At 33.9% G+C, this 15,025-nt stretch overlaps 1 protein-coding gene across 1 annotated transcript in view; it reads right to left on the minus strand.

The window, feature by feature from the left end:
* LOC142981499 (uncharacterized protein CG3556) overlaps positions 1-14,088 on the minus strand; it is a 115,596-nt gene extending 101,508 nt beyond the window's left edge. The window contains exon 1 of the mRNA XM_076127464.1: positions 13,930-14,088. The gene's annotated coding sequence lies outside the window, so the exon portion shown is untranslated. The remainder of the gene's footprint in view (positions 1-13,929) is intronic.
* Between the last annotated feature and the right edge of the window lie 937 nt (positions 14,089-15,025).

Raw genomic sequence — 15,025 nt, forward strand, 5'->3', positions numbered from 1 at the left:
AGAATAACCCTGTTGTCTGTCGCAGGCTGGCGAATATTTATTTTTCAGTGAAAATTTTATGTAGCAATTACGGTCCTATGAAATTTTAAATAGTGTGTAGCGTTTTTAAAAGGTTTAAATATTGTGTTGAAATATTGAATTTGAATAAACAATAATCTATTGCTGCGGTTGCATTTTTTATTATAGGTAGTCGGAAAAATACTATACTAGGCAGTTGGTCAGCGATATTTTTCAAAACTACAGTCATACTTTAAATAGTTCAAAAAAGTTAAATGTCTTGCTGTCCACTACTAAAGAAAAACAATTTAAAAATAAAATTGCAAGACACGAAAATCCTATTTTTAACAGATCAATCAAAAACGTAACGATTACGTAAGCGGCCATTATTTTCACATAAACCTCTTGTCAGTCAAGGTTCACATAACTTCAAGAAATGAGAATTTTCCAACAAAACAGTTGAGCTTCGTTGAAAAAACAACAAGACTATAAATATCGGTTTAATCGCCAGTCACGCAAAGGTTGAACATGTTACCATAAATTATATTTTTATATCCCCGGAATTAGCCAAATACTAGGAACGCATAAAGGTAGAGAAAGTATTTCTGTTTCTGGCAACAGAAAAAAGTAATACGAGTGGTTTTTTTTCCTAGAAGATAGATCAGATGAGGTTTATATAGATGTTTTTTTTAGTTTTCTTTACTGATGTATGTATACGCAATTAAGCACAATAGTATAGCTACAATTAATTTGGAAAGATACTTGATAATTATATATACTTAAAAGAAAACCTTACAATTATATTATTTGTACAAGTGACATAAAAACTATGGAAAATCATCATACAAAAATTACTCTTCATTAATTATGGTAGCAGGAGAACAGATGTTGAAAATAACACAAAACCACACACTTTAAACAGCTGAAAAAAGGTTTATAAAATTTTAAATCAGATTCCTTTCAAATGCGGATCTCCAAAAAATATCAAAGTTATCCCGGACGGACGCTCAGGGATTCAAAGAATTAAATATGAACATTCCTAAACCTCATTCTACACAAAATATGAACGAACACGGCATTATACTGTGCCTCATACTGAAACAGGAGATCTCGCCTTTACGGCTGTAACGGAAAATTATTTGACGTGAAAAAAAAGTACGCTCGAATTGAGAACCTCCTCGTTATTTGAAGTCGGTTAAAATATATTGTTATCGTTTATTTTTAAAGACATTCTCAATATCATAATATGCTTACATGTACTGTGACAAATGTATTATTATATGTATACCAGGTGGGGTGATTAAAAATCAAGAAAATCTTGTCTGGTCGAAAACAAAATGTTAGCGAGAGTGAAATTGCGTACTTTTTTTTTTAAATAAGAGATGGTAGGTAATAAAAATAAAAGTAATTTACTACTAAACAATTAGCAGTATATAATTGATAAATTTTATAAAAAAAATGAATTTAGTACCTGTCAATATCAACCAGTACAATAAAATATGAAATTTTAACCCCGTAAAATTGTCATAAAAAATTGTTAGCCGTAAAACGAAACGGTAAAAAGCGCGAACTGCAAGTATATTAAAAACGCCTTTAACATATAAACATGTACCGGTCGTAGAGGTTTTATCTCACACACTATTGTCCCACAAAAACAGCCCGCATAAAATATATGAGCCACGTTTATACCGCGTCTCGTTTACATGAAAAATACCTTTGAAAATATGCTCCCCTGGTACATTGAGTGTAAAATTTTTCATATGCGATTAATAAATGCTGACATACACTTTTTGTCAACTCGGTGTTTGTACTGTTCCTATTATATTTTTGTTGTTTACTAGCCACTCGCCCTGGCATCGCCCGGTTAACAGCTATTTTAGAAAAACCTTTAAACTAACCTAACTTAATCTTGAATCACCTATTAAAAAAAATTACATAAAAATCCCTAGCGTTGTTTTAAAGATCTAAGTATACATACGGACAAAGGGACACGTGGGAAGCTTTGCTTTATGCTATGTTATAGTAGGCATGTAGCAGGCACTAACAATATGTGTAATTTCCATAGATTTTGACTGACATTCCATACATTTCTGACTTTTACTATTCATTCGTAAACCATTTCATACATAGACTTGTTTTATGCTGAAGATATTACCATTCAGTAAATAAACAGGCCCTAAAACAATCACTATCATCGTCATTGGTGACCAATAAAAATACGCTATATAAAAAAATAATTGACATTTTCGGAAACCTATACACGTGTAGCCATATTTTATTTAAACAATCCTGATTGACAGAAATTTCAAGGCGAAACGGCTAGACGTATCGAGCCGAATAGCGGACGTGCGTCGATAACTTCGGTGATAGGCCAAAGGATCAAGGGATTTTGGGAAAAAATCTCCGGTAAAAGAAAACTCAGCTAAGATAATATGCTTATTTTCATAGAAATAGTTCTTTGAAGGCAAAACGCAGCTTAAGCATGGCAATCAGGTATGTGAAATAGTATTTACGCGTACGTACGTTACGTAAAACTGCAGTTGCTTTATTAATTAATAATAAATTAATCAACGTCTATGTAATGTCTGTATCGAATAGTTGTTGAAAAGTTCTCAAAGCGTTCGAAAAATTCATTTAAAATTGTGGTAATATATTCCACAAATAGGCAAATACTGCAAAACTGTATTCAGTATATTCGAAAACGTTTCCAACGCAAGCACATTGAAAAACCATTTGATTTGAATAAGAAATTGTCCCATATATCTCAGAACAACCGAATTCAATAACAATAGCGCTTATAATGAAACTATAAGCAGAAAAAATCTCTTAAAAATGTTGATTAATGTTTTAGAGGGCGAGAGAAGAATAAATAAAACAAAAGCTCGGCTGAGGCCCAAAAGACAATAAGCGGTAGACAATACGCGTCTCGATATTATCGGATTTTCTCCTTCCACTTATATTTTCCTGGTATCGCAATAGACGAATGAAACCTTTATTCGTGTTGAATTGTTTGATAAATAAATGAATGAAAGAAAGTAAAAAGAGGAAAAGTAGGTTGTTGATTTGATATGCGATTTAATTGAGGCACTCAATTATCTAAAGATTCTATTTTATTTTGATTGACGAAATAAAACATTCTGCGGTAATAATGATTTTTAAATTCTAACTTAAATTCTTGCATACCTAACATCAACATCAACCTTTGAATAACCCATTATCCTTCTTTTTTATACTTTCTACTACTGGGTAATGGCCGGCAAAAGGCAGCGACTCCTAAGTAGATATAAAAATAAGGGCACTCGTAAATCATATTTAAATGTAGTCAGTATATTCCAGTGACGTCAAATAGGGCTCATCCCTAGACCTCAGACATTATTCTCTACTCTAACCGTTTCGAACATTATAAAGATAATAGAGGCATAGAGGATTTTATGGTGTTATCCGAATGTTGGCAACCCAAAAACTCGCACGATAAAGCGATAGTTATTGTCTACAGTATCGGTTTATTACTTTAGGGAAAATTTTAGCTCTTCTATTTTTTGAGAGCCTGGTAGTTCTAAGTTTTGTGTCTTTTACAGGCTTGACTTTTTAAACGTCTTTTTTATTAGTTTTTATTTTGTTGTTTAAAAGTTTCAAGGTATAAAAAGTTGGCTAATAATAATATGATATTAAATAGCGATGTCTTAAGTTTTAAACTTGACAGGTGAGTCACCTGTGTTTCGTCATAACTTGTCAAACTAAACGATTATTGGCTTGGAAAACCCTTTGGAACATCGTAATATCAGTATTAAGTGCCAAGCATGACATAAACGTATTTCAATGTTATTCAACGCAGTATATACTACGAAATTGATTAAAACTATCTCATAGATGATAGCAATTTAGTAGTGTTTATTTATAACGACAGTCGCTGTACTCAAATAATATTGAACGTGCTTAAAACTAAGTGGTTCATTGCTTCATGACATTATTCGATTACAAATCGATAAGAACAACTATCTATAAGAGCCTTTAAATTGAAATCCAATTCACACACAATAAGAAAAATAAACGCACGTCCCGATCAGAATAAATATTTATCCTCTTCGCATGAAACGGCTGAGCAAACAGAAATAAATCTACGAGATCCCGTGTAGGTACTTATGTATTATCTTGTCTTGTACATAAACAAACACCTGGGCTCTGTGTGTCAATTAAGAAATAAACGGCGTCAGCTTATCTTCATAAAGCGACTCGGAGGTGTGGTGTAATTAAATACAAGAACTCCTATCCATCATAATAATATATACCAGGTGAACATAAGATAATAGGAGCTCTATCCTAGAAGTCTGTTTGTTTTCTAGACATAAGGAGAGGACATAAAGGTTTACGGTTAGGTATATTACTAGTAGTCACTAGAACAGACAATCCAACCGAAGGTTATTTTAGTAGTTACAAAACGTTAGTTAGTTTGTTTATTGCAAAGATATTTCGCCATCATTTTGTTTTCTCGTGTATCTATGAAAATCAACAATGCGCTCAAAAAGAGCAGGCATTGTCTATGATAGCAGGAGTGTATAACACAACAGGAGCGTATTTCTATTAACGGCACAGTCACACAAGTATTACGCACATCTGAATGTGTATATGCTTTCATCACAAAGACTACATCCTCCGCACAAAGGCCTCATTGTGTTTGCTTTGAAAATATTATTTTCGGCGATCCCTTACATAGATTGTAGTTAACACGTAGGGAAAGGAAAAAATAAGGATTTCGGGTCTCGATGTGACATAATATCGTATTTTTCCGTACCCTATGGGTCTGCTTTCTACCTAATGTTTGTATATAATTTATAGGTGACCCTCAGAATCCCAGTATTTTCGAAAATCCAGCGTACGGCAGTGGACTTTTAACATTCGTAAGGACTTTATCACATTGTGATTGCGAGTAAAGTCGTGTGCAAGTTACGTTAAATACAACTTGGTACAGAGGGTACAGAATGTCCGTAAAAGAATAAACATTCTAAAGAATTTCCATCCGTCTCTTAGAGAATAATTCTTTTGAAAAAAACGGCGCTGAGCATTTTGTAAAAAATATTTCTTGTGTGGAAGCGAGGCTACGGAAAGTGCGGAACCATTTAACGCTTGGGTGCAATTTACTTTGAGTGTGCGGAGCTCGCGCTCGTCGGCATGTTTTCATTTAATACAATATATTGATGCATTGTTGGATCCTCCGTTATATTAATATTTTGTTTACGTAAAACTTGGTACACTTTGATACGGCGTACGTGTTTAATTTCACTAGGTATCATTAATAAAGATTACAAAGGAGCCGGCGCCGACAAAATTGCTAAAATATTGTTTTCGTCGGTAAAAAATATGAAATTTTAAATTGATGTTGACTTTGTGTCTACGTTTGAAGCGTTAATATCATTTTCGGTTTTTATTTTAGATTGTTGTCTATAAAATCTTAAGGTCACAATGTTATTTACAATTATTATGAAATTAACAAAAAAATAAAACACATTCGTGTACTCTTACTTAGTTCGCTTACATGTCAAAGCGGGAGTTTTGAACTCGGAGACACGACTTGAAGTAATAAATAAAACATGTCGTCTTAAGAGCACTATGTATGTTCGCAAAAACTTGTCAAAGCAACCTCCCAAAGGGTTTTGAAAACGTACCGTTAGAATGAAGTAAAACTGCGAGTCGTCAGAGGTCAGACGACGTCCACAGTAATGAACAAATGACCGCTGGCAATGAGATAACGACCGGCTGACTGCACAGGACATCGCGTTCATTACCAACATAACCTAATGATGACCAAAGAACTGACTTTATCTCTGCTATAGAAATATTTTCATTGTTAAGCTACCAGGGAAACATGACTGCAAAGAGTAATTGGGAACAAACAAGTTTAAGTAAATAGAGAGTAAACATTAAACGTTGTTGATTAAAACTTGTTGTAATGTTTTCTTACAAATACTATAGTCATTATTCACTATAGTATGTTTGTTAAGGTGAAGGAAATTATTAATTTGTTGCATTTTAGCATCAAATGTGATACGAAAAAACATACTATAGAAAAATTACGTTGCTCAATTCAATAGTTTACGATACCTTGACAGTTTGGTTGGTTACCAAGGTTTTTTTTTTTTAAGTCAATCTGGTGGCACTAGCCGCGTTCACTAGGAGATCTAAGGATTATAGGATGTCGATTTACGTCGCTCTCACCTATTGGTATTTTTGTTAGTCCGCATAATTCGACGTTCAAAACATTCATTCGTATAAAAATACATTTAAAAGTACCTTTTGTTTCTTTTAATCTGTAGGTGAAATTAAAATTGACCAAGGCCAATTAAAATAAATTAACTTTAAAATTGTTATAGTTGAAAGGAAAACATAAAAACCAATTAAAACATAAAGTATAGCAAAGAATGGCGAATCAGTCTCCAATTTTGGTCTTTTTCCTTTGTTTTATATTTAGCCTACAATAAGAACTAATACTTTATTTTTACCCTTTTTCGATACATTAGCTTAAAACCTACAATGCCTATTTTTAACTCAACACAAGCGACATAGGGTGTGAAAAATCACGTCCACCCTTCTTAGGGGTAATACATACATCGCACATTCCCAGACATTAAGTACCGTCGCTTCGGCCGTCTGTGCCAACCCTTATCACTTATTGTTACGAGCTCCCAAGATAACCAGCTGGTGCCAACTGCTCTCCTGGTACATGGACCCTCGAAATAATCATCGTTTTATAGCAAACGAGTGAAAATGAAGTGTCGCTATAAGCGTTTTATGGGTATGATAACAATCGTCATGGGACGGTGATGTTCACATGATTCCAATAATGTTGATATTTTTCCAAAATATCTAATAGTACTTTTAGCAATATTTATAAACATGTATTTCAGTATGATGGTTAGAAGACAATTTTCACAAACATTATTCTCTTTGCGTGCTAGTTAGTACTCAAATTGGTGGCAAAACTATTCAGTGATAACATTTGGTTTATGATCCCGTTTATTTTAAGTTGCTGAACCCAAATATCCTATTGCAACCCTCATATTAAACTGGTTTGGGTCTCGGAAAAGACCTTTTTTCCAGCAAGAATACTTTTTACCTTATACATGCATTTATTCCCCTCAAACAAATTTTGTGCATAATTCAAAACTGAACCACAATATTTCACAATGCAGACAGCTCTATCTCTATCACAAAGGAATTAAAAACATCTAACATCAAATCCTACTCAACACCTGACGCACCTCACAAGGAAAAACGCTTCACGAAATAATTCAGACGCTCTAAACAGTGGGAGCGAGTCATTTATTACCATAAACATGCCTACAACACGTGCCTCCAAATATACAGCCTTTCACTACCCCCATTCTGGGGATAAATCGAGGGAAAAAAACAAGCTGAAAATGGCAACGCTAATTTGTTCCGCGAGGTTCAAATGTAGATGGCGGTAGTAGCGATTTGAAAATATGAATATCTTTATGACAACTATGTGCTTTCATGTTCATAACCTTATCAGAAGAATATCAATATTGTTAGTAAGGTTCCCCGTGATGGCATTTGGCAACGACAATGTTTAATTAAAAGTTGCTATATGCCATCTACTCGACAAGGTTTCTTCATAAATTAGTATTTATACCATTATACTTTTTGCTTTACGTTTTTTCCTATATATTCATGCATTTTTTATAAAGAAATATGAAATGCTATTCTTTAAATTACAATTATTTACTAAACTCACACAATCGTTCTCAGAATCAACTAAAATCATGAATTTCATCATCTTTATCAACATAAACTCCGTCAAAATGACAAAACTGATCATAATCCTACTCATAGATGGCGCTGTATAATCAATGGTGCTTATAATGCTAAACGCTTCCATTATTAATATGCAGGACACCTTTATCTAACCCCCCGGGACAATATAGAGGATAGATAAAAGTAGAATGTATAATTACGAAGGTATAATGAACTTTGAACGCAAAACGTGCTCAAAAATTGATAGACATTGTTAAGATAAGAATATTATATTGTATTCAGTGATATTTTAGTGTTATTGCTGTTTATTTAGGTATTGAATTTTAAAGTACTCGTAATCGGCCTATATGATAAGATGTATGGATGTGAATGAGGCAAAGGAAGTTTGTAAGAATCGTACCAAGTGGCGTTTTCTGGGTTCTGCCTATCCTTATGGGAAAAAGGCGTGATTATATGAATGTATGTATGAATTTTAAAGTGTATTTTAGTAATGCTTTTGGATTACTATGTTTAGTCGATGGTATGGGAAATCGATTCGCGATACACGAGAAGTAAACACGACTATTCCAAAATCGCATAGAATGTGAATATTAAGTTGATTGTTGAAATAAAAATCACTATGGATTCATAAAAGAGATTCGCTAAAGTTGCAAATTTTAAACTGACTAAGCTTTTTCAAGTTTACGAGTCTACTTATGGGCTTTGCAAAATAAAATTGTATTACCAACTTTCAATTACATTTATTTTCTCAAACACCGATTTACATTTTCAAGTAGTCAACTGCAGCGTTCAAATTAAAATCTATAACCAATTTCACGCTCAATTTATCTAAAAGTGTTTCTTTAAATATTTGAAGTTTATCAAGAAACTACGCAACAAACTTAAATTATATTCACAAAATGTTATTTGCTACGCCGACATCATTTTAATTAAGAAATGTTGGATATAAATTCTGTTCGTAATATTCTGAGAGATTTCTTCGGTCTAAAAGGCCCTTCGTACACAGCGCAACATAAGGCTTTGCAGTAGCACGATTCTCTACAGTCGGTACTATCGAGTATCCAGAGTTTGACAGATAAAATGTACTGCCAAAATAGTTCCTACGGTACTCGCTAGAGGCGTTGATCAGATTGCAAAATAACTCGATAGCTAGCCGGTTATCGATGGTCGGTAGTGATAAAGAATCATGTTACAGTTCCCTTCCTGCTATGCCAGATATATCATTTATTGATAGAGCGCACTGTCGAATTCGTATGTAGTAAAACCTGGCGCTCGCGTCAGCGTCGCTGTGCAGTGTCCCATAGAATATCGCATGTATACGCTTGACCGATGTACGCAGGTAACGTCAGCGTGGCAAGAAGGGTAGTCTCTGATACCTAACGATTTCGATTCCAAGAGATAACACAGAAAATATTCGTAGGAGCTGGTACATAGGATTAAATGTGACAGGTGACATGTAACTGTTTACGCTAACTCAGTTTCAAATACATATCTACCGCATTGAGTACTAATACTGCACCTGTAATGGTAGTTGTAGACTGTGATAAATTAATACTTACTTACTCCGTTGGCTCAACGATCATAAATATGTCTTGGCCTACTTCTTGCCTATCAATAATCTTTATTATACAATATCTACAAAACTTGAATTTCAAGAGCCACAGAACCATCTGTACGGCAAATATCGCGTAGCAACAAAAAATTGACGGAAATCGGAGTTTTTTATTGCGTTGTGTACGAAGAGCCTTAAGTCAGATTACAAATAAGAAGAATTATGTCGCCTTGCCCACTTGGCTTGAACGTTTTTTAAAAGACTTTCCGTCAGGTGGAAAAGATTATATTAAATACCAAGATTACTTCTGACATAGATTTTCAAATATTTTCCTTTGAGCGACAGCGATTTTTAAGCCGTTTAAAAGAAAAGCGATTTACTGCAACTGCGATAATTATAATAGCAGATTCTGAAAATGCGCTTTTATATCCTCGAAGCTCATTTAAACTATTGCTATATCCATAGGCAGCTTGTTGCAAAGTTTGTAAATTCAGTAGACACTTTTTTAAGAGGAATTGACCTTTTACAGTTCCCAACCTGCAGTTGGCCAGTGTAGTGGACTCAAGGCTTAACCTCTCCTTCGTTCAGGAGGAGATCATTGACCCAGCAGAGGAACAGTTACGGGTTATAAAAATCCTAATCGTAAAACATAGTTCTTCAATATTTCATTTGGAAGATTTCGTTTGCAATTAATACAAAAAGTCGGCAAAAGCGGTTTGCTACCAAAGACCATCGTTATATAAATTTATATAGAGGTTTACTACACAATTTGAAGGTTTAACTACGCCTTTGTCGAAAGCCTGTTTTAGTTCTTTTGTTAGACAGTAACAAGCGGTAATAACACTTTTCTTTTCAACAGTTTTTACGAGTTCTCTTTGACGAAAATTAATCGTCTTTTAGAAGTCATCAAATGCAAGGTTTTGGGCTGTATTTTAGGAAGTACTCTATTATTTCCTGTCTATAAGCTATCTGAATTCATTGCTACTCGTAATTGCTTAGCATAAAATTATCAATCGAGATATGTAGTCATTTTATTACTTAATATAATCAGAATTAGGTCGGTCTAATGCTATCATTCTATTATACTGATATCAGATCTTGGATAGAGATTTTTTATTTTCTGTACGATGTTTCAGAAAAATGAATCTCTGGAGCAATTTCCAATCACTATCGACTATCCATAACTGGGTAGTTAATAGCTATAGACAAATCTTGCATGATAAGTACTAGTCAATGCCTCTAGTAGATATATTATGTAAGAAGAATTTTCATGTCATTTTAAATGACAAACGTTTGTTGATCAATAGAACAGATTTTGATATCATCTACTAGATAGAAATTATCTATTATTAAGCAATTTTCTATCCAATACTGTTTCTTCCGCAGGCGTAGATCCTTTCGAAACTCTTCAATCTGTTTCCTTACTTTCATTATTAATTAATTAAGTTTAATTGTATAATGATGTAAGCGCCGGTTCTTTCAAGCGCGCAAAAAGTAAATATTTTTAATTAGGTTTTCAGTTCGCTTTTTTCGTTGAAATCGGCGTTCCGTATTACACTTTAGAGGCTTTTAAATACTGCGAGAGACTAATGAAATTCTTTGAGATTTTTTGTTGTTTTTACATTTATTAACATCCTTATGTGTTGGTCTATAATTCTGCTGTGGAGGAGAATATGATGTACGTGTAGTAAAAAATAGGAGAAATAACAAATTTGAAAAATAATTTAGTCTTTTAATAACCTCTAAAACATTTAAAAACTGAGACCGATGAAGGATTGTAAGAGTTTACCAAAAGAAACGTTAAGAAACTCGATGTCTGCTTATTAGAACAGTGCAATATTATCACCAATAAACTAATACCAAGAAACTGCCTTAATATTACTTCAAGTAATCGGTCCTTTTAACGCCTTCACAATTTATAAAGTCTATTTATAGAATTGACCTATTTTAATACTATGACAAGCATCAGCCTCCCACACAACTACTCGAGAGTTCAAACCCGAGGCGACTCGCCAATGAAAAATAATAACACACCTTTTAGAAGTTGGTACATACATACATACATAACAGTCACGACATTTTCCCATAGGTAGAAACCAAAAAACGCCCCTTTGCTACGATCCCTACAAGCCCTTGCTTCATTCAAAGCCATACATCTTGTCAGATTGCATTTGGTGTGGTACAGATAATTAAAATTACGCAAAATTATGGCGAACATTATGAGGTTAACCCAAGTCTGAGAGTGCTTTTAAACTTAGTCAATCAGAGAGATAAAGTCAAAATCCTCTTTCATTTCGTGAGAAGACCCGTGTCCAGCAGAGGGACCGTAAAAGGACTCCTCAAAGGCTAGCTTTTTAACTACTCTGGCAGGGTTTTGAACTATAGCCTGTTCGCCGCATAAGTATGGAATGCAAAAACTACCAAACTCCCAAAAAATAACATTTGATTATATATTTAAATGTTTCGTCTAAAATATCTAATTTAGTCTTAACAAAAACCTTTTACGAGTCAATCACATATCGTAAGAAATCGCGAGGGCAATCTCTTGCTCTTAAGAAATGAACATTTCCCTGGAGATGAGGAACAAATCTCCCAAATATAAGTAATTTCCTTTGTGTCTCACTCGCGAACGAATGAATGGATATAACGTTAATGTATGTTCATTCATTCAAAATGAAATATTTTGTATTTTAGAAAGTTATATACATTTTATTACTTACTGTAGAAGTAAAATATTATAGTTTTCTGATAGCAACTTTGCAATATATTCCAATTATGATATATGATACAGAATTTTCTTTGAAGAAAAAATATCTCTGAGCTCGACTCGGAAACCGAACTCAAGACCGAATCTTTGATGCTTTTCGATTAACCGTTTGGATTACGAAAACATTCATGTACTTATAGCTACATTAGTTTCCCAGTTTCCCAAAATCCCTCGAGTGTAATTACATCCAGAAATCACAATTCAAACAAGGTCTGCATCCAAGTATTTGCCTCACCCGGGGATCGATCCCCCTACCCTCGAAGCCTCCGCCATTTCAGCCGTCAATTATTATGGATTAAGTCTTTCAAGCTCCATCAGACGTATTAATATTCTGTATTTCGTATTCCTTTGTTGCTCAAAATAGATAAATTATTTATAGATCCCGATATTATTGTGTGTTTACTGCCGTTGTGGTCTAGCAGTCATGTATACGACAAGTTAGAAATTCCGGGGTTGGGTAAATGTGCTAACTAGTGTGGCGGTATATGGTAATAGACTTGCCCTATCATATGGAAACATAGAAAATATTACGAAACACGGGTGTATTTCATACACCTATGCTTTTATTTATTTTCAAACTTTATATACAGAGCTGTATAAAGGCGGACTTAATGCCAGGGCTTTACTTTTGGGTGTAACAGATGTGATACATTTACTCATAAAAAAAACACTATTTCATTTAAGTATTTTGAATCTTACTATAAAAGGTTGAAGAGCCATTATTATGAGATGAAAATCTTAGGTACTTACCTAAGATTAAAGTAAGTAATTAAAGTAAATTTAACATATTTAATAACCAATCAAACTTGTTTTTATTTACTGAAGCTCTAAAATACGGCGAAACCACCTTCAAATCCTTAGGAATCATTTTCACAATAATACCTTCAAATAACCACTAAATATGAACTGTAGTTATCCGAACAACAATGATCCCCTACCGAGAAAATCTCATTCATAATACATAGATACATCTCCATCATTTTATACGAGCCTGGTACCTGTCATCCGTATACATACATTGTGATATCCGTACTTTGAACCGAGAATACGGCTCAGCCCGGTTTTTCCTCATTATTAGGGTATAAGACCCAATTATCGGCCACCAGTGATTGCGAGGGCGTTATTTAATTTATTTGTGATGATACCTTATTAGTTTTGTCGACATAAATCATGTGAGGGAAATTGATTTAGGTTTTTGTCAGCAAAACTATATTTTTTTGCCTTAATAAAAGGATTTCCCTTTTACTATTAAGTTAATATTGTGATATACGTTACCGAATTTGTATCAAGAATTTAATTAGTATATAATATAATACATACTTAACATTTTATACTGCAAAAAAAGACACACTAAAAACTTAATTGAAGTAAAATAATAGACACTTATGAACCAACTAAGAAAAATAACGATCTTTTCAATAAAAATGTCATAAAAGAGTAATAAAAATTAGCCGAGCCCGTGTGTGCAGTACCAACATTGTCAGAGTGTAAAAGTTTCAAAGTAAAAAGAATATAGGCCGTAAAACAGATTGTCGGACGAGACATATAAAACGGCCATCAATCTCCCGCTAATCCAAAGCTGTAAAACAATACCGACAAATTACGTCACTTTAAAAATAAAACCATAAAATCAAGAATGCCCCCGACCGTAACCATTTTAAATACTCTCCAATGACTTTTTAAATACACAGCCTAAACTTCAACTTTTTTAATAAGCCCTCTCAGTGGAAAAACCGTGGATTAACTACGGAACTTTAGCCGTAAAACACGAAAAAAGGAAATCATTTGAATGTGTAACGAACGCGTCTGGTATAAAAGAGTATGAATATTTAACTCCACTTACCTGAATGTCGCTGCCGATCACGTTCTCCAACCAAAAAGTATAAATAAAAAAACACTGACTTCAAATATGGTATGGAAAGTTCGGAAAATTGTAGCGCGCGGGAAGCGTCCGTCCGGCCCTGCGGACTGGTGTAGACTGAGCGTTCCTCTGAATTTCCTAGGGTTGTTTCAACCCTCCGTTGCAGCGCGTCTGCATATACTTTTCTCACTGTGGTAATAGAGATCTATTCGTCTAATTTCCGCAGCAGTTTTGACCTTCTTCGTCTTGATTCAAATCGTTTTAGTTATTTAATGGAGTGGTGTCGATGTAAATCGTTCTTATTTATTGGTGCGTAAGGTTTATATTCGTGTGTTAGTTAGATGACCTATGTATCACATGTGCGGCTGGAGTGAATCACTGAGTCTAGCATTTTGCACCAGGGAATTGTTAAGAGTAATATATAGTAGTATTACTATGTGGTATTTCGAGTCTTTAAGTATCGTCGACACTTTATTGATACTAGCTATTTATATCTATTCAAGCAATCCTTGTGTAACAAGTGAAACCAATATTCTTATTGGTATTAACTTAGTACATTTTGAGTACATAAATCCCATCCTCTGCCTATTTCATAGGGCCGATTTTCTGTCCTGAATTTCTAAAAACCACTAAACTGAGTGATTTTAAATTAATAAGTTTTAAGTGTTTTTCTGCTAGTCATTTAAGTCCAGCTTTTTATCATGATAATTAAACTACTACTACTAGAAGGAAAAAAAAACTTATTACGTGAGAAGAGCCGTAGTCGAAAACAAAGAATATTCATAGTAATAAGAGCAATAATGTCTAAAACATGATCAAAAACACAATAGATTCTACAATTCAGTTCACATCTTATTCCGAAGGCGTCTGAAATATATCACCTGTCGTGGTCAATAATTTACAAGTGACCACCATTTTATATCGGAGGGAAGGTCGCGATGTGTGCTGATCTGTGGTCATCAATATTGTGGTCAATGTCCTCTCATCAGTCTTGTAGATTGAGTTGTACAGAACTGGGAATACGTGTTATGATGTTGGCAATTTTCGTTCTGAAGTTGGTAGTAATGCAAAAATCGTG

This window comes from Anticarsia gemmatalis, chromosome 20 (genome assembly GCF_050436995.1).
Source record: "Anticarsia gemmatalis isolate Benzon Research Colony breed Stoneville strain chromosome 20, ilAntGemm2 primary, whole genome shotgun sequence".
In the NCBI taxonomy this organism is placed as follows: Eukaryota; Metazoa; Arthropoda; class Insecta; order Lepidoptera; family Erebidae; genus Anticarsia; species Anticarsia gemmatalis.